The following is a 21,494-nucleotide window of genomic DNA, read 5'->3' on the forward strand; positions in this document are numbered from 1 at the left end:
ATAATTTCATTTGTCTTTTTCTCTTTGTGGCTGAGTAATATTCCATTATATATATAAATATTATATATAAATATAACCATTCATTGTTTATAGGGCACTTTGGCTGATTCCACAGTTTGAGTATTGTGAAGACAGTTGCAATAAATCTTAGTATGCAGGTATTTCTCATATACTGATTCATACTCCTTTAGATATATGCCCAAGAGTGGTATGGCAGGGTCTTAAGGTCTGTCTATTTTTAGCTTTTTGAGGAACCTACAGACTAATTTCCATAGTGGTTTCACTAGTTTATATTCCTACCAACAGTGTATCGTTGTTCTTTCTCCCTATATCCTTGCCAGCATTTGCTGTTTGTTTTCTTGATGTATCACCAATCTGACTGGATTGAGATGGAATCTTAGTGTACTTTTAGGTTGCATTTCCTTTAAGGTAAGGATATTCATGTATTTATTAGCCATTTGTATTTCTTCTTCTGAGAACTGTCTATTCAATTCATTTTCCCATTTGTTAATTAGATTATTTGTTCTTCTGCTGGTTAGTTTTTTGAGATTCTCATATATTCTGTACATTAATCCCTTGTGTGTTGAATAGCTGGTGAAGATTTTTTTTTCCATTCTGTGGGTTGTCTATTAATTCTGAGAGATATCTTTTGATGTGCAGAAACTTTTTAATTGGATGCCATTCCAGTTTTTCAATTTTGGATTTTATTTTCTGAGCAAATGAAGTTTTATGAAGGAAATAATTACCTATATCTTTCCAGGTTTTCCCTGCAGATATTTTGGATCTTACATTAAGATCTTTGATAATTTATAGTTGATTTTTTTACCAAGGGGGAGAGAGGTCTAGTTTTAGTCTTCTGTATGTGGATAGAGCTTTTCCATTATGATGTTTGAAGAAGTTGCTTTTCTCAGTGCATATCTTTGGCTCCTTTATCAAAGATCACATGGCTGAAGTTGCGTGGTTTTATTTCAAAATTTTGTATTCCTTTCTATTGTTCATTACATCTAGTTTTGTGCTGGTACCATGCTGTTTTTATTAGTATGGCTCAGTAGTAAAATTTGAAGTCTGGTATTATGATACCTCCAGTATTGGTCTTTTTGCTTAGGATTATTTTTGTTATTTGGAGTTTTTATTCTTCTATAAGAATTTTGCCTTGAATTTTCTATTTTTGTGAAAAATGACATTGGAATTTTGATTTGATGAGCATTGTACTAAATCTGTAGATTGCTTTCAGTAGTATAGACAATTTCTTGCTATTAATTCTACAAATCCATGAACACAGGAGGTCTTTCCAATTCACGGTATCTTCTTCAATTCCCTTCTTCAATGTTGCAGAGGGATTTCACCTCCCTGGTTAAGTTGTATACATAGGATTTTTTTGAAGATATCATGAATGGGATTATTTTAGTTATTTCTTTGTCAGTCAGTTCATTTTTTATATACAGAGAAACTACTGATTTTCATATGCTGATTCTATGCCCTACTACCTTGCCAAAAGTGTTTATCAGATCTAGGAGTTTTATGATGAAATTTTTGGGGTCTTTCAATTATAGAATCATGACATCTGCAAATATCGAATTTCAACTTCCTTCTTTATTTGAATCCCTTTTTCCTTATCTAGCCTTATTTCTCTGCCTAGGAATTTTAGCACTGTATTGAATAAGAATTAGGAGAGTAGACACCCTTCATTCATTCCTGACTTTAAAGGAAATTGAGATGTATCCATTCAGATTTAGTTTTATCTTGGCTACAGGTTTGTTATATATAGACTTTCTTCCACTCATCATTTCTTTAGAGATTTTGGCATGAAAGAAGGTTGAATTGAAATGATCATGTGATTTTTGTCCTTTATTCTGTTCAGGTTTTGTATTATATTTATTGGTTTATGTTTGTTGAAACATCCTTTCATTCCTAGAACGAAGCCAAATTGATCAAAATTTAGGACCTTGTTTAACATGTTGAATTCAGTCTGCAAGTATTTCTTTGAGAATTTTTGCATCTATGTTCATAAAAGAGATTGGTTTAAACGTTGATTTTTTTTGTTGTGTTGTTGTCTGGGTTTGAAATGAGTTTAATATTGGCTTTATAGAATGATTTTGATAGTGTTCCTTCCCTTTGTATTTCATGGAAAAGTTTGAGAAGTATTGACATTAGCTCTTCATTTTGGTCTGGTAAAATTTGGTGGTGAATCCACCAAGTCCCATGTTTTCTTTGTTGGGGAATTCTTTTTTATAACTTAAAACCCATTGCTTAAAAACCATTAAAAACTTAAAAACCATTGCTCTATTTAAGTACTTTATATACACTTGGTTTAATTTTGATAGGTAAAATGAATCTAGAAATTTATATGTTTCTTCAGATTTATCTGACATACAGCATTTCAAAGTATTCCTAATGACCTTCTGGATTTCATTTCCATGTCAAATTTTATTAATTTGGCTCTTTCCCTTCATCTTTTTGTTCAAATTGCTAGGATTTTTTGTTTATCTTTTTAAAGATCCAACTTTTTGTTTCTTTTATTCTTTGAATGTTTTTATAGTCTCTATTTCATTAATTTCTGTCCTAAGCTTATTATTTTCTTTTGACCTGCTATTTTTAAGTTTGATTTGTTTTTGCATTTCTAGGAGCTTGAGGTACATCATTAGGTTTTTATTTGAGTCTTTCTGTTTTCTTTTTTTTATTATTCATTTATTCATGTGTGCATACATTGTTTGGGTCATTTCTTCCCCATGACTCCTGCCCCCACCTTTTCCCTCCTTCCCCCCTCACTTCCAGGCAGAACTTGTTCTGCCCTTATCTCTAATTCTGTTGAAGAGAAGACATAAGCATAGTAAGAAAGACAGCGTTTTTGCTAGTTGAGTTAAGGATAGCTATACAGAGAGATTCCTAGCATTGCTTCCATGTATAAATGTGTTACAACCCAAGTTGATTCATCTCTAAATGACCTGTTCACTACTTCCTCCCCTTCTCATATTGACCTCTGTCACTTTAAGGTTTCTGTGCCATGGGGACATCAAACACTTTCATGTTTTGGGTTTTCAACCTATCCCTAGCTCAAGTGGTAGAGTGCTTGTTGAGCAAGTAAGAAGCCCTCAGTTCAAACCCCAGTGCCACCAAAAAAAAAAAAAGATTTCTGTTTTCTTGATGTAGATTCTAATAGCTATAATCTTTCTTCTTAGCATTGACTTTGCTGCTTCCCAGATGTTGTGTTTTTATTTTCATTAGATTCCAGAAACTTTTTATTTCCCTCTTATTTCTTTCATAATGCACTGGTTATTCAAAAATGTATTGTTTAGTTTACATGTGTGTTTGCCTATTTTCTGTTGTTTCTTGTACTGTTGTTGAATTCTAGTTTTAAACTTTCTTACATTTTCTAAGACTTGCTTTATCTTCAAAATATAATCTATTATGAAGAAAGTTCCACGTGCATATGAAAAAAATTTGTATTCTGTAGTTGACAGATGAAATATTTTGTAGATGTCTGTCAAGTCCATTGTTCTGAGGTATTGATTAATTCTGAGGTTTCTTTGTTGATTTTTTTTTGTCTGGATGACATGTCTGTTGGCAAGAATGGAGTATTGAAATCTCCCACTGTTATTGGATTGTGATTTATCTCTGCTATAAATCCAGTAGTATTTGTTTAATGACTTTAGTTCTAACAGGTGCATACATGTTAATAGTTGTTATCTCACATATGTTTATAATTGTTATCTTCTCTTGGTGGATTGTTCCCTTAATCAATATGAAGTGACTTTCTTTGTATCTTCTGACTAATTTTGATTTCAAGTCTGTTTTATCAGATATGTTTATAGTTGTTTCTGCTTTCTTTTAGTGCCTGATCTATATACAATACAGTATTACTCAGCCAAAAAGACAAAGCAAAAATGAAATTCTATCATTTGAAAGAAAATGGTGAGATTGGATAGCATCCTTTAAGCCAGATCCAGAAAGATGAGTGCTTCATGTTTTCTCCCATATGTGAAGTTTGAAATAATAAAAAGCAATGACATGAAAGTAGATGTGAAAAGGGGAATGAAATCAAATGTGAGTGAGGAAGTGAATGAGGAAGAGGTGAATAAAGGGGTGATATCTGGAGAAGAAATGGTCTACATATGCTGTATGCATGTACCAATGTCCCACAATAAAACTCATTATTCCATATAATTAATATGCATTAATAAAAACCCAAAATAATATATCATCTAACCTCAAAGTTTCTGATAAGTTGTACTTTAATTTTTATTCAAGTTTTGAAAATTTTAAATTTCTTCTCTGATTTCTTCAGTGACCCACTGATAATTCAAAAGTGTGTTGCTTAATCTCATGTGTTTTCTTAGTCTATAGTCTATCTTTATGACTTTATTTTTATACCATTTTTATTACTTTATGATCTGTTAATATACAAGAAATTATTTTGAGTTTTTGTATTTACTAAGACTTATTTTGTCACCTAAAATGTGATCTATTATTGAGAAAGCACTATGTGTGCTGACAGCAATGTGCATTTGTCAGCTGTTGCATAGACACTCTGTAGATATTGTTTAAGTCCATTTGATATGTGGTGCTATTTAGCTCTGATACATCTTTTCCATTTTCTTTGTATAGTGGATTTATTGATGAGAGTGGAGTGTATTATATCTGGGCCTGTCTCCTTATGTCCATTAATATTTTTATGACATTGGGTGCACCAACTTTCAGTGTATATGGCTTTAAAATCATATATTCTTGTTGGATTGTTCCCTGTATCATTAAGTAGTTAACTTACTTATCCTTATAATCAATTTTGGCTTTAATTCTATTTTTGAGATATTAGTATTACTACTCCTTCTTGCTTTTGACTTCCATAGGTTGGAAAAGTCATTTTCTAGCTCTTAATTTTTAATATATGATTGTATTTGTCTGTGAGGTATGTTTCTTGTCTATAACAAACAGTTGGATCTTGTTTTGTCATCCAACCAGGCAGTCTATGTATTTAAGACTTGTTAAGATTGTTAACAGTCAGTGCTATTATGTAAAGGTATTCGTTGATTCCTATTATTTTATTGTGGTTTTGTCCCAGGTTGATCTGAATATTGTGTGTTTTTAGCTCTTGCTCTTTATTCATCTTAGGATTTTGATAGTTTGCTGAGTTGAAAATGTTTAATTTTTCCTAATTCTTACATACTCATAGATTCCTCTTATAAATTTATTCTTTCCTACACTCTTGTGTTTGTGACTTTCTTCATTCTTTGTATGTAATATTCCCTCAAGTATATTGTGGCTTAGTGGTCATGAATTGTTTAGCTTATGGTTATGTTGGAAGGTATTTAATTCACCATTGATTTTTAAATGATGTTTTTGCTATGTAAAGTTATCTTGGTTGACAGATATTTTCTTGCAGGGATTGAAATATATCATACCATGCTTGCTTGGTTTTTGCTTTGTTTGTAAGTTGGTAAAACACCAGTGACATATGGGTATAGCTGGTCTTGCAACTTTCAATATCTTTTCTTTGTTCTCTAGTCTTGGAAATTTAACTATGTTGTTGCATAGTGAGGCTCATTTCTGTTCTAGTCTATTTGGCATTCTGAGTGCTTCCTATTATTGGATATCCATATTTTATCCCAGACTTGGTCAATTTTCTGCTATAATTTTATTGTAGAGGTTTCCCATGCCTTTAGGCTTTATTTCTGCTCCATCTTCTACCCCATAGATTCTTATTTTGGTCCCTTGATTTTGTCCCAGAGTTCATGAGTGTTTTGGTCATGCTTGTTTTTTTATTCTTTATTGATATGTAAGCTTCATATTTCCTTAATCTTATCAGGAACTTCTGATATTCTTTCTTCTTGATTTAGTCTACTGGTGATCCTTCCTGCTGGCTTTAAAATTTGACATATTGAGCTTTCAATTTTCAACATTTCAGTGTTTGTAATTTATTTGCTGAGGTTTTTCCATCCATGTTGCTGAGTTTCTTGTCCTGGTTTTGAACTGATATCCTTAGTTCATTTATCTATTTGTTTAAATCCTCTATTTGTTATCATTTTAAGAGTAAAATCTAAATTATTTGTCTAGCATTTCAGCCATTTTGTTAATTTGCATTTGGTTATTGAGATGTTATTGAGCTTTTGGAAGATATTACAATATGTTTTAAATATGTGCATAATAGTGTTTAAGGAAGAATGGAAAAGAAGGAAAATTACAACTGATTACATGTTCATTAGGGAATCACAGTAAGAACTATTTTCCCACCTTATTAAATTAAATTGGATTTATCACTCTGATTTATTTTATTCCTTGTTTTTTTACTTCCCAAGTTATTTAATCTGAAGGGGTTATAGGAATCTAAACTCTTGAGCCTTAGAAATTAGATGATGATGTTTCTGAAAATTTAGGTAAGCTGCCAAATTCAGATAATAAAGGGTATTGCAAGTAGATGAAAAAATTTACTTGTTCCTCACAAAGAGTCCAATAGGCATTTAGATACTATGATATGCTTAGTGCTAAAGAAAGGACCTGGGAAGACAGTTGAAAATCTTTAAAAAATGCAAAGGCATATGTACTTTGTTAGAAAATTTCTAAACAATATAAAGTTATATTAAGTATAAAAATATATTTTAATAATTTGTATGGAAAATACATTCTTATCTTATAATACAAAGTATACCCTTAGGAAGGCAAACTTATTAGCTCTTTGGTATTCACTGTCTGGTGTCGTGTTTTCTCATTTTTTTTTATGTTTGGTGGCAATTTCTTTTTTTTTATTGTTTTATTATTCATATGTGCATACAAGGCTTGGGTCATTTCTCTTCCCTGCCTCCACCTCCTCCCTTACTACCCACTCCACCCCTCATCTCCCCCCTCTCATTTTTGGTTATTAAATGCACATGTCATTTCAACAAGCCATTGTGTGTGATAGTGTAATAAGTGGATTCCGGGGGGGGGGCGGGAAATGTGTCCTATCTTTCTTTATGTATCCCAGGGTGAGTTAGAAGCACTTGCTTTTCCAGAAAAAAATGAATGATGTGGTTTTAAAAGGCCTGGAATAAAACAAAACTTAATTATTTTAAGCATAAGCAATATGATAATAACCAAAACAGACAAACTCCCTTCCTTCTTAGAAATTAATCTTGATAGTTTATTCCCGATTCCTAGTCAACCCATTAAAAGTTGGATGGAGCATCTTATCACTATAGGTAATATGAACACCCAGAAATATTCCACAGTTATTTTCTTTCTTTTTCTACATATGTGACTTAATAGAAGATATTTTTATTTGTAAGTCATTTCTTTTAAAAATATTAGCATAAATTAAATGCACCAATGGGTTTGTGCAATTTACATACATGCATAGAATGCACTTTGGCTTATTTTCCTTTCCTTTTTTTGTTTTTTGCTATTCTGGGGCTTGAACTCAGGGTCTTCACTTTGAGCCACTCCACCAGCCCTTTTCTGTGAAGGGTTTATGGAGATAGGGTCTCATGAACTATTTGCAAGGCTGGCTTCAAACCGTGATCCTACCTGGAAGCAGGGGGTAGGGGGGTGGGAAGAAGGAGGTGGGGGTGAAGCAATGACCCAAACAATGCATGCACATGTGAGTAAACAAAAAAACAAAACAAAACAAAACAAAAACATGATCCTCCTAATCTCTGCCTCCTGAGTAGATAGGATTACAGGTGAGCCATTGGCTCCAGGCTCTTATTTCACTTTTTTAAAAACTATTTTTATTAGCATACATTAATAGTATAGTGAGTTTTGTTATGATAATTTCATAGATATGTACAGTGTACTTTGAACAATCCACCTCTTCTATTATATTCCCTGAGCCCCTTCCTTCCCCCCTTTTCAAATAATATTTGGTGGGTTTCATTCTATCTGTCTATCTACCTACCTATCTATCTATCTATCTATCTATTTATCTATGTATATAAAATGTACTTTGGTCCTTATTACTCCCAGTACCTGTTCCTTTCCCCTTCCCACTATTTCTTCATAGAATCCATGGAAGAATCCTAAGAACAGTCACAATGTAAAATGCAGAGCTGTGGAGGAGAGTTTTTAACATATGGTAACATCCTTAAATTATAGCATTTTTTAATTGTGTGGCTGTATTTTTATTGTCACAAATGTTGGGAATCACTTATTATTTGGCATGAAAATATGAAAATGTCTTGCATCCACTGGGAAAAAACTCTATCTAAAATATATCTTACCTACTATATCTAGCCTCTTGACAGATATTTTTGTATTGGAAAAGGTCTATAAAATACAAATTTTAATAATTATATCTTCTATAGCAACTATAAATGTGAAATTATATATTATGTATCTTTGCATATTGATTAGTATATACTATGATAATATAGTATAATTGCATATTGGTAGATATAATTTTATATTATAAATAATTTCCTTGCAATTATTCTGCATTATGAACAAAACTTACATTTTTAAGGTCTCTGCTATGATTACTCTGGAAGGTAGATATCACATTTAGTTTACATAGCATAATATTGTCATATGGAATAATTTGTTGGTCTCTATTCATATTTTATACTGATACACACTGTGGTTCCCTGAGACTTATCATGTATGTGATGAATGTTTTTGAAGAGTACCTGAAGGAAAATTTCCACAGTTATTAAGGATGAAACATCACCTTCTAAACCATGGGGACATTCCCTATTCTCATGGGATCTGACCAACTTGTTAGTTCAAAGCAGTGAAATGGAAAAAGAATGTTTATTAATTCTAAATATCTTAATTGACATCTCTTTAAATTCAATTTTATCCCAATATCTGATTTTATGTTAATAGCTTGTATAATCAACTAAAAATATAACTATACTTACCTTTTCATTTGTTTATTATGTATCTCTGTGTTATAGAGTATTTGCATTAGTATTTGCTCTATTATCCACCCAACTAAATATCAGTGCCAAAAACATCACTGTGGATCCTGAAAATACTCCATAAAATGTATAACCCTTCTTTCAGCATTACAGTATTCTTATTAAGTGCATTTTACAGAAATAAGTATATTGAAGTTCACAATCTTCTATCACTTTCAAAAGTGAGGCAAGATTCCATTTTACTGTTGATCACACCTCTGGGCCTTATCAAGAGAATGCCTTGCAAAGAGAGTCATTTGTTATTGATTGAGGTAGTTAAACTCTTCTTTATTTCTAGGTAAAACTATTTAAGCCACGGAGAGGGGCAACCATACATTGATAGAGTTTATCCTCTTGGGCTTCACAACAGATCCTATGATGCAACTGGTTCTGTTTTTCCTATTCCTTGGAATGTGCTCTGTGACCTTTTTAGGAAATACTACACTTCTAGTGTTGATCTGCAGTGACTCCCAGCTCCACACACCCATGTATTTCTTCATTAGAAATCGCTGTCTTCAGGATATCTCGTTGTCTTCTGTCTATACTCCAAAGATCCTAATGACCTGCATTTCTGAAAACAAGGACATTGCCTTTGGTGGATGTGCAGCTCAGTCTTTCTTCTCCGCTGGACTGAAATACTGAGGGCTACCTGCTCACTGCCATGGCTTCTGACTGCTATGTGGCCATTTCTAATCCCTTGCTTTATTCTCAGGCCATGTTTGGGAGATTGTGCTTCTGTTTGGTTTTATATTCCTATACTGGAGGTTTTGTTAATTCAACAATCTTCACCACCAACACATTCACACTGGAGTTTTGTTTTGCAATGTCATTGGTGACTTTTTCTGTGATATCCTACCCCTTCATGATGCCTCTGTGAAGGAAAGCTATCAGTCTATGTTTTACTACATCCTGACGCCCAATGTTATTGCTTCATTGTACTCATCCTGGCCTCCTACCTATTCATCATTGCCTCCATCTCAAGGATGCTCTCCACCCAGGACTGCCTCAAGGCCTTCTCCACATGCTCTTCCCACCAGATCTCTGTGACCTTATACTTTCTTATACTTTGGCTCTGTTCTTTGCATCTACTCATGCCCCAGTTCTAGCTACTCCATTGATAAGGACAAAATGGTTATTATCTTTTATACTATATTGTTCCCCTGTTGAATCCTATGATCTATAGTCAGAGGAATAAAAATGTGAAAGAAGTTCTTAAAAAATTCTTCAAGTTAGCACAATGTAAAGTTTAAGTTCACTCACCCTTCTCAAATTGGTAATAAGTGATAACAAACAACTTCAGGGGAAAATTGGAGATTTGCACTAAATTTTTAGTATTAACTCATCTAGAAAATGCTTGCTGTTTGGATGCAGTGACTGGACCCTAGTTTATTCAATAGCCTGTAGATTAGCTTTAATGTTAGTATAGTTTAAAAATTGGTTTCTTATTTTATTTCATAATAGAGTAACAATAATAGTTTTGGGTCCCAAATAATTTAGTATTACATGAATTTCTCATCTAGGGTTGCCCTAAGATTAGATTTATGAAGCTGGAGAGAAAACAATATAACAATTGTTAATGTTTGGGAGTATACTTTATATCCTTCTAGTTAGTAAATACAAAGTTTTCTCAGTTATAGCAAAATAAAGAATGTTATGGATTTTTATTGAAAATAGAGAGAGCATTGATGTATCATAAAATAAATGAGGTGAAAGGAAACACCAGAAATGTCAAAGCTAATACCGGTAAAGCAGCTATCACTATTTATCCAGAAATATCAAAGCTAACACAAATGAAACAGATGTAACTATTTATCCAAACATTTAACTTCAGTCTATTTTTAAATAGTGCTATTCTAGAAACAGAAGCAATTTTTCAGTAACAAAGTTCTGAATTGTAAACAGCAAAGTCATTTTGTGAAGTTTAAATTGTATTCTTGAAATTGTGGATTTTATGTACTGAAAGCCTAACTATGAGTTATTTATCTCCTTGTTAATTGATTGTTCAAGATAATGGATTTCATTATGATATTTTTATACATGTACACAATATATTTCAATCATATTCACACCCCATCACTGTGTCTTGTCTGCTCCCTTCCTTGTGATTCACTCCTTGCTCAAATAGTTCCTCTTTTATTTTCACATTTTTATCACTTTTTTCAAAATTGAAATTCTGCATTTGAAAAAAAACATGCTATTTTTGGCTTTCTGAGTCTGGCTTGTTTTGCTCAGCATGATGATATCTAGTTCTACCCATTTTCCTTCAAATGACACCATGAGAAATATGTGTGCAGGTGTGTATATTGTATGCTGACTTTGATTCTTTTGTTTGTATGTACAGAAGCAGTAGAGGATTATATCACAGTTCTATTCTTAATATTTTGAGGAACCTCAATATTGGTTTTCATAGTGTCTGCACGAATTTCCATTCTCATCAACAGTTTGTAAGGCTTCCATTTTCCCTACATCAGCATTTGTTGTTGTTTGCATTCTTCATTATGGCCATTCTGATTAGGGTGAGATGGAACTCGATGTCATTTTGGTATTTATTTCTTTTAATAGTAAAGGACATTGAACATTTTTTCATGCAATTATTGGCCTTTTGTGCTTCTTCCTTTGAAAACTGTTGCTTCAATACCTGAACCATTTATTAATTGGATTATTTGTTCTTTTGTGTTCTTATTTTTGAGCTCTTCACATATTCTGGGTATTAATCTCTTGCCAAAATAAAAGCTGGCAATGATTTTTCTCCTACATTCTATTCCGTCTTTTCCTTCAGTCAGTTGTTTTAATTATTGTACAGAAACTTTTTAATTCAATTCCAATTCATCAGTTCTTGATCTTATTTCCTGAGCAATTGGAGTTCTAATCAGAAGGTTATTGCTGTACCTGTAACTAGGTGTTTTCCTATAGTAGTTCAAACTTTTCAGTTTTACATTAAGATCTGTTATCCATTTGGGGCTGATTTTGGTACACAGTGAGAGCTGCAGTTCTATTTTCTGTCTTCTGCATGTGGATAGTCAGTTTGCCTGTTTGTTAAAGAGGTGGTCTTTTTTAAACATATGCTTTTGGTACTTTTATTGAAAGATGTCTGTAGCTGTGTGGACTTATTTCTGGGTCTTCTGTTTAATTCCATTGGTTTATGTGTATATATTTGTACCGAAACTATGCTGTTTTTGTTATTATGGCTCAGCATATAATATGAAGTGAGCTACAATGCTACCTGTAGCATTGCTTCTTTACTCAGGATTGCTTTGTCTATTATGGTCTTTTTTTGCTTCCTTCTGAATTTTAGAAAATTTTTTTTCTATTTCTGTGAAGAATGTCATTGGAATTTTGACAGTTACTGCATTGAATCATTAGATCACTTTCAGTAATGAAACCATTTTCTCAACAAGGGTCATTTTCAATTTCTTTCTTCAGTGTTTCAGTTTTCATTGTAGAGGTCTTTTACCTTCTTGATTAGGTAAAATCTAATTTATTTATTTATTTATTATTATTGAAGGTATTGTGAATGGAATCATTTTCCTGATTTTTTTCTGTGTGATATATGTATTAAATTATTAGCAAAAATTATGTGCTAATTATATGCTAATTATTGCATCTTGATGGTGTATCCTGCTGCTTTGTTGAAAATACTCATTAGTGGAGTCTTTAGGATCTTTTAATTATAGGATTATATCCTCTGTAAATAGGGATAATTTGTCTCATTTTTATCCTTTTAAATTTATTTCTTTTTCCTTATTGCTCTGGCTAAAAATTCAAACAGTATATTGAATAACAGTGGAGAGAGTTCACACCATTGTTTTGTTCCTAACTTCAGTGAAACTGCTTTTCAATTTTTCCTCTTTTAGTTCAATGTTGGCTATAGTTTGTCGTATATAACCTTTATTATGTTGAGGTAAATTACTTCTACTCCTTCTTTCTTCAGGGCTTTTATCAAGAAGATAAAATGAATTTTGTCCAAGCCTCTTCCTCCATCTATTGAGATGTTCATGTAATTTTACTGCTGATTATTTTTTATGTGCTGTATTTTCTTTACTAATTTGCACATGTTGAACTGGCATTGCATCCTTGGATTTAAACCATTTTGATAATGCTATGTGATCTTTCTGATGTGTTCCTGAATTCAGTTTGAAAATATTTTATTGAGAAAGTTTGAATCTATGTTAACCAAGGAAATTGGTCCACAGTGTTGTTTTTGTTGTGTCTTTATCTGGTTTTGACACCAATGTAAATTGATATCATATAGTGGTTTTGGTAAAATTCCTTCCCTTCTATTTATGGAATAGTTTGAGGAACATTGGATTTAGTTCTTCTTTATAAGTCTGATTGAACTCAGCTGTGAATACATTTATCCTGCACCTTTCTTTGTTGGAAGCTTCTTTTGTTACTGCTTCAACCCCATTATTCATTACAGATTCATTTAGATTGTTTACATTATCTTGGATCAATTTTGGTAGGTTAGATGTGTCTTGGAATTTATTTAATTCTTCTAAATTTTCCAATTTACTGGAATATAAGTTTAAAGATATTCCCTAATGATTCTTTGGATTTTACTGGTATCTATTGCAAATCACCCTTTCGTCTTTATTTTACTAATATAGGTTTTCTCTTTCTTTACACTAGTTTTACTTACGGTTTGTCAATCCTTTATCTTTTCAAAGAACCAACTCTTTGTTTAATTGATTCTTTGTATTGTTCTTTTAGTTTAGTGAGTGATAAAAGCATATGAAAAGGAAGAATACCCACACACATATGCTACAGAATGTAGTGTAGAAAAGCTTAATTATTATAATTTGCAGAAATTATATTATCAGGCACAGTTAATGATCATATTATGACAGATTCATTATGTCTACTTTTAATAAAATAGTACTTATTTCCTCATATCCTAATTAACATTTCCTCAAATTTCAGATGGTCTTTAATTGAGTCTTTGGAGACTGAGATATATATTCTTCCATTGCTATGTAGCAAGAATCTCAAAGGACTGTTTAGGAAATGCATATATTGAACTGAGCAAAGACATGTCAAAATGATAGAGAACAGAGCAAAGGGTTTCACTTCTAGGAATTTGTCTTTCTGATGAAAGGTAAAGGGCGAGGGGTTCAGGTTAGCAAAGCAGTTTGGCCTCTTTGTGACCTGACCTGAAATTACAAGGAGGTAAATTTGACCTGGATCTGCATGGATCATTAGTAGGTCAAACACACATAGCTGCAGGTGCTTCTCTGTCTCTCTCTCTCCTTTCCCTTGTTTTCTCTCCTTGCTAAATAGGATTCCATTCAATGATAGAGCTGGTCCTTATCTACAATTTGAAATTCTGTCTGACTTTTTAATAGTTATGTTAGACCCTATGTGTTAACTTACATAGTAGTGAATACAAAAGACAAAAATTTTTTTGACTATACTGGTTGTTCTATTTTCAAGAGTTCTAGAATATAATGTTTTCATTTCTCAGTACTTATTTTCAAGTGCCAGAGAATTGTTTTATTTCCATGTAATTTGAGTTCTCTTATAAAGAGATCAGAGAAGGTCTACTATAAGGCAAGATGCATGTTGATAACTGTTTCTAGGTAGGAGGCTTTCATGTGATAGGGTCTGATTATTTTGATGGCTATCATTTTACACATTAATTGACAATTTATATCAAGTTCCATATGGATTTGAGGACTTGAAAGTGAGTCTTCTGTTTTATTTATTCTTCCTTTTTGGTAGTGATGCAGTACACTGAACTTGGGAAGTCCTTTGACTGGTAGATTTTTTATCTGAATAGTTTAAGCTAGTTTTAAGATGCAAAGGAATGAATATCTGCTTATTAAATCTTGAAATATTCATTTAAGGCCCCATAATTACTAGGAACTGTTCAATGTCCTGGGTCATTGCAGGAAACAAATATAGTACTCTTCCCTAGGGATATTATAATCTTGCTCAGAGAAAGACCCAATAAAGAAGAGTTAGAAGGTGATAGTAGGTATGTGAGAAATTGAGAATTGAGCAGTCTGAATAAATAAAAACTATGGGGATTTTTAGTTAAAGGAAATAAGGATGATATGTAAAATTGCTCATTATTCTTAAAATAGGTTTTGGTCAGAAAATGACATTTAAGGTAATTAAAGTAGATGAGGGGGTAAACCACACAAATATCTGAAGAATAAATTTTCAAGCAGAAGACACAGAAAGTCAATTGTTTTGAATGCTGGGGCAGGGGTGGAATATCTGTGAATCTGGAATATTAAGCAAAGCTGGGCAGAATTAAGGAAAGGTGAGTGTTAGGAGTGTTAGAAAATAGACTATTGTAGACCTAACTATGAATAACCTCTCAGCCTGCAACTTTCATTATGCAAAATTTATTAACATTTTGGTGATGTTGCAGATTGAGCCAAGAGCCTTTTACATGCTAGATGCATATTCCACCACTGAGGTACACCTCCATTCCAGAATTAAAATTATCCATATATATGTGAATTATGCTTATTTTTTAAAAAGCCTAAAGTGGAAGAGTCTACTGATATAGAAAAGTGTAAAGTGGGAGAGAAAAGCCCTCAGAATTGGATGGGGGTCCCAAGAGAGGGTGCTCCTGAATTATGTTTTTTGAAGTAGAGATGAATACCCTAAAATCACACAGGTGTTAAGCACTGGGGCTGTATTATAATTACAGTACAATCCAAGGCCAATAGCTTTTGTAGTTCTGTCTATTCTCTGTCAAATTGTAAGAGGAGATGATGTCATCACATCTGTTAATTTTTGCACCTATATTCTCTTGACTACACTATTAGTGTCACAACCAAAAAATCATTATTAATACAAATATCACAGTTTCCCCCTGTTTTTCTAGGGGCTTTTGAGTTACAGGTCTTATATGTATGTCTTTAAACCATTTCAAGTTAATTTTTCTGATTCTTGTGAGATAGAAGTCTAATTTCATTCTTTTGCATGTGGATATTCAGTTTTTCCAAATTCATATACTGAGGAGAGTCTGCTTTCCACACTGTGTATTTTTGCAGATCGTGTCAAGGAATAGTAGCATGGATTCATTTCTGGGCCCTGAATTTTATTGCATATGTCTATGTGTCTCTTTTTTTCCTGATAATTCTACAGTGCTTTTTGTGGTTCTGAATGAATTTGAGGGTTTTTTTTCTATTTCTGTCTAAATGCCAGTTTCATATGATAAACATGGAGAACACTATCTCACTGAAATAGTCCAGACAAAAAAATGAGAAACACCGTGAGGTTTCACTTACATGTGGAATTTATAAATAGGTCAGACAAAGACAGGAAAATCCTGTATGCGACACAGAAATGGAGTGTAGAATGATGATAGTCAAAGGCTAGGATGGGGATGTGGGAAGCAGTGATTGGTTTCTATAATTTTCATGTGACTCAAACTTTCAGCTGAAGACAAATCAGCACAGCAAGTGGTGTAGCTTAGTGGTAGCACACTTGTCAAGCATGTGCGAGGCAACGCTGTGGGTTCAATTCCTACAAACCCATACACACAAAGATGAATGCAAACTAAGGATCCAATGTCTTGCATCCTGGCTGTAGATAATTATACTGCATTCCATACTTTTAATACAGTATAAGAAAAATTTTTAAATATTCTCATCAAGAAAAAAATGATAAATACATTAAATATTAATAAGATTCTGAATGATATCACTACTTGACTTAAATTGTCTTTTTGGGGAACTGGGCCTTATTTTTTTCCCAAGAATAGCAATTTAAAAAAATTAGTCAGGTATTATTCCTTTCTTTTGGAATAAAAACAGTTACGGGTTATGTAGATTTTCTCTTCAGCTTATGTTTTTTACCTATACAACACTGACATGTCCTTGCATTTTGAGAGAGGTGAAGACTGTAGGATAAGGGATTTTTAAGAGACTTTCCCAAAATTACAAAGCTACCATGTAATAGAATCAAGATTTGAACCCAACATTCCATTATGAGATCTTTCTGTGCCAGACCTGTCTGCATTCAGATCAGCTCATTTGCATGTCTGTGGTAGCTCTTAGCTTAAATGGGATTGGAACATGTTAAATGGCCCCACTCTCTTTCTGTTGAGCAACAGAGAGAATATAGTGGGATGTCTCATTATCCAGAAAGCTTGCCCAGGCCTATTTACTTGATGTTGGTAGGATTCCAAAAATGAGGGATGAAGAATGGAAACCTTACTGAGATTCAAGCTTGCAATGCCCTTGGGGCTGTCTCTGCCCCAATCTATTTGAAAAAGGACCACAAGGTATCCATATCTTAAGGGCTGAGACAACAGAATCTATTCTTAAAAGAATAGAAATCCATAAAGAATTGTAAACAATTTTCTGCCCTCTAACATATCAATGATTGCTTTCAGGATTAATTTTTCTTTTATTTTAAAATTAAGAACTTTAGTACTGAAATATAATGAGATGTATTTTTTTATACACACAGAAGCCATAAGAATGACAATAGGATTAGGCCTTTAATGTTGTGTACTGAAGCTTTCATCAAGTCTATTTAACCAACCTTTCTAAGAACAGAGAGTTTTTGTGTAAAAGTAAAATCAGGGAACTCTTAAATATTAAATGCAAAAGATGTTTTCTTTAGACTTCCATGGAACTTTGAGGACAGGGTGCTATTCAAAAATAAATTCCTTTTTAGAAAAAAGGTTGAGATTAAGTCTCAAGTCCTATCTCCTAAGACAAGGTTTCATTTTATGCAATTCTTGGTATTCTATATAGAATGTTTAAAGGTTTGCTTTCAGTCTTTATCACTAGATTGGTCTCAACAGGTGACAGAAGACTGAGAATTTCATAGTTTCCAGTTAAGAGTGGATAACTGCTCTTTTCATTCATCTCTAACTTGACGCCAGGTTTTCTCTATGTGAAGGTGCTAATGTACTTTTCTTATGGCAGTGTTGTTCTACCCTCTCTGCTTACCTTAAATATTTTTAAATGGTTACTAGTTTTCAGGTATCATTTCAATAGTTTTCTTTTTGGAAGTCTTTGGATAATGCCCTTGACATTTTATCCATCATTTGCCTTTTTTGTGAGTCAGCATAAAAATTGCAGTAGTTTGTTCTACTCATATATACCCATTTTATCCAACTTATATCAGAAAAAAATCTTGAAATCCTCAAATTTGTTTCTTTATATGTATAGATCATAACATAGAAGAGTTCATAATAACTATGGTGAGTATGGATATAATCCAACATTTTATATATATTTATATTATAATAATATAATAACCATAAATTACTGCCAAGACAATTTTACTCCAACTTGAGTAAGTAATAATAAACAATGGAAGAGGCTTCAGGATTCTGAATTGCTTTAACTATAGTGTCAGAAATTATATTGTGTCTTCTTTAGATATTGTTATCTACATTTGAAAGACATCACCTAAGTCTGACTTCCCATCAAACAAGGATACTTACTAGACCTAGAAGTAGAGGTCTTGGGTTTGCATTTTAGTTATAGCACTTATTTAGGCTTATATCAAATTCAAATGATCATAGCACCTAAATCAGTAATAATTCTATCTTGGCTTTTAAATGTCTCCCTCTACGTTAATAACTAGGGAGGGATTTAACTGGTCAACTCGAAACAGGGTAATTTTACAAAGTTTATTTATTAAAAATTCATGTAGTTTTAAAAGTGTATGTATATTTACTTAAATACTTTCTTTTAGCTTTCCTCTGAGATATTTGTAGTTTTTGGGATATGAACTTGAAAGATCATTATATCTCAATGCCTTAAAATTAAAACTTATATTCTTTAAATATTTAGCATCCACACTATCAAAACAATACTTCAATCAGCATCCCCTGAAATACCAGCTACTAGGAGAAAAGCAAGAGGATCTCAAGTTACTGGGCAGCTCAAGCAAAGTTAGAGAGACCCTATCTCAATTAACAAAATCAAAATAAGACTGGTTGCATTGCTCAAGTGGTATAGCACTTAACCAGCAAGTGCAAGGCCCTGAGTTCAATTCCCAGTAACACAGACATGCACAATCAAAGCCTTTATCATGTGTGTAATCCTCATGTAACTTAGTCACTTAGAGGAAAGTGGATAAAAAGAACAAGTAAGAGAATATTTTTAGAACCTCTTTTCAATTGGTAAATATATTAATCTATTTGGAAAGCAGTAGCATTGCCTTAGCTACAAGAAAATGGTCTATACCAATTGTTCACATCAAAGAGTGGTAAATGGCTTAATCACTGGGAGTAAGTACTCTCATTTAAAAAAGTTCTGGACTCATTTGAAAGCCATGCTCTGAATTGTGACCACTGAGTGAACTTGGAAATGCTGCTTAAACTCTGTGTTCAAGTTTTATCAATTGTAACAAGATCATCATGCACCTACTTTAAAAAGGTGGAAAATGAAATGGTTAAATACAGGGCTTAGAGTAATAATTGGGACACAGAAATACACACTGTTTTTCTCAATTTGTACGTTGAGTAGCATAGGAAGAGTACAGCATACTGGTATTTATACAAATATCGTAATGCCAAACACACTAGAAACTCTTTTTAATTATGAAAGGATACTGATTTTTTTGGATACACAAAGTATACCAAACATTAGGCTGTATGTTTTCTTGTGTATTTTTACTTGATTAGATAATATTTCCAGAAGGTAGCTACTCGTTATGTATTTGATGAGTAACTAGTCTTTCATTAACTGGTTAATAAATGATAGCTTTAATCTTAAAATTAAATTCTTATTCCAATTCTACTAGAATTTCAAAGTCACAAAATGAAGTCCTACAATTATAGAAAGTAAAGGAAAAAATCTATAAACTTTTAAAGATATTACTGAATTAATTCACTATTTTTCTTAATAGAAAATATCACTGATTTATTTCCCTCTCATGATAATCAGATCTTCCCCTTTGTGGACATGGAAGTGGGAAATCGCACCATTCTGACTGAATTCATCCTGGTGGGCTTCTCTGCAGACCCTCAGTGGCAGCTGATTCTATTTGGAATATTTCTAATTCTCTACTTGGTAACCTTGTCAGGGAACATGACCCTGGTTATCTTAATCTGGATTGATTCCTGGCTGCATACACCTATGTATTTTTTCATTGGTAATCTGTCTTTTTTGGATTTCTGGTATACCTCTGTATATACTCCTAAAATATTAGCAATTTGTATCTCAGAACATAAGTGCATTTCCTTGTCTGGATGAGGGGCTCAGTTTTTCTTTTCTGCTCTTGTAGCCTACACTGAGTGCTATCTGCTTGTAACAATGGCATATGACTGCTATGCTGCCATTTGTAAACCATTGCTTTATTCAGGTACCATGTCCACTTCTCTCAGTACAGGACTTGTTCTTGGCTCCTATGTAGGAGGATTTTTGAATGCCATAGCCCATACTATCAATACTTTCTGACTGAGTTTCTGTGGTAAAAATATCATTGACCACTTTTTCTGTGATGCACTGCCATTAGTAAAAATGTCCTGCACAGACACCGAGGTCTATGTGAAAATTCTTTCCAATATGGTGGGCTTCAGCATCCTTTCCAGCATCCTTGCCATCCTCATTTCCTATTTCAACATCCTCCTAGCTATCCTGAAGATCCGCTCAGGCTCAGGAAGGCACAAGGCTTTCTCCACCTGTGCTTCCCACCTAGTCTCTGTTACACTCTTCTATGGATCCTTGCTCTTCATGTATTCAAGGCCCAGTTCCAACTACTCCCTAGAGAGAGACAAAGTGGCTGCCCTCTTCTACAGCATCATCAACCCATTGCTAAACCCCCTCATCTACAGCCTGAGAAACAAAGATGTCAAAGAGTCCTTCAGGAAAGTAACACAGACCATAAGAACACAAGTGTGAAGTTTTTCATTTATGGTTTTGTTAGTTAGAAATGATTAATTTGTAGATAGGCTTGTATGCATTTGTGTATGTCTGCTAGTTTTGGCACATTGAACTTGTAATAATGAAATATTGAACCAGATACTTTTTCATTAAATTTCTTTTTTATTCATGTAACCTTTAAAAAGCCTATCATATTGTGTTGTTTAAAACTGTACATTATGGTATTTTGCTTCATTGCAGTACTATATTTTTCATAAAATTCATCTTCTTGGTTTTGTTTGTAGGTATTAGGAGGAGAATATAGGTACCGAATGGTCTTCCTTTTATTAAAGTTGACTTTGAAGTTTGCAAACTTTATTGGATAAGAAAGATATGAAATTATAAATGGTTAGAAATATATAGAGAAATATATATTTTTGTAATATGCCCTCACCAATTATCTTTCCAAATCTATAATTAAGCATATGGAATATATTTGTTTATATCTTTCACCTACTACATTAACCTAATAATAGATAAAGTATTTTATACTTATTTAGATTTGAAGCTATTTTATCAAAGGATGAAAGATAATTTGGGGAGAGCGTGTAGAGAAAAGTGAACATTGGTACACTGTTGGTGGCGAAATAAACTAGTGCAGTCATTTTAGAAAATGATATGGAGTTTCCTCAAAAAATTAAAAATGGAACTATGATCCATTTTTTGGACCTTTGTTGAATGAAATCCCAGAATGCTAAGGGATTGAAATCAACATTCAGAAAAATTTACACACTCTCATGTTCATTAGAGCATTACTCACAATATCTAAAATGTGGTAACA

General features: G+C 32.9%; 2 pseudogenes; both read left to right on the forward strand.

Annotated features, from left to right (window-relative positions):
• Positions 1-7,299: 7,299 nt before the first annotated feature.
• Positions 7,300-10,117, forward strand: LOC109676808 (olfactory receptor 9G19-like; annotated as a pseudogene).
• A 9,636-nt stretch (positions 10,118-19,753) lies between these two features.
• LOC109676807 (olfactory receptor 9G4-like) lies at positions 19,754-20,692 on the forward strand (annotated as a pseudogene).
• Positions 20,693-21,494: the final 802 nt, after the last annotated feature.

Source organism: Castor canadensis, chromosome 1 (genome assembly GCF_047511655.1).
Source record: "Castor canadensis chromosome 1, mCasCan1.hap1v2, whole genome shotgun sequence".
In the NCBI taxonomy this organism is placed as follows: Eukaryota; Metazoa; Chordata; class Mammalia; order Rodentia; family Castoridae; genus Castor; species Castor canadensis.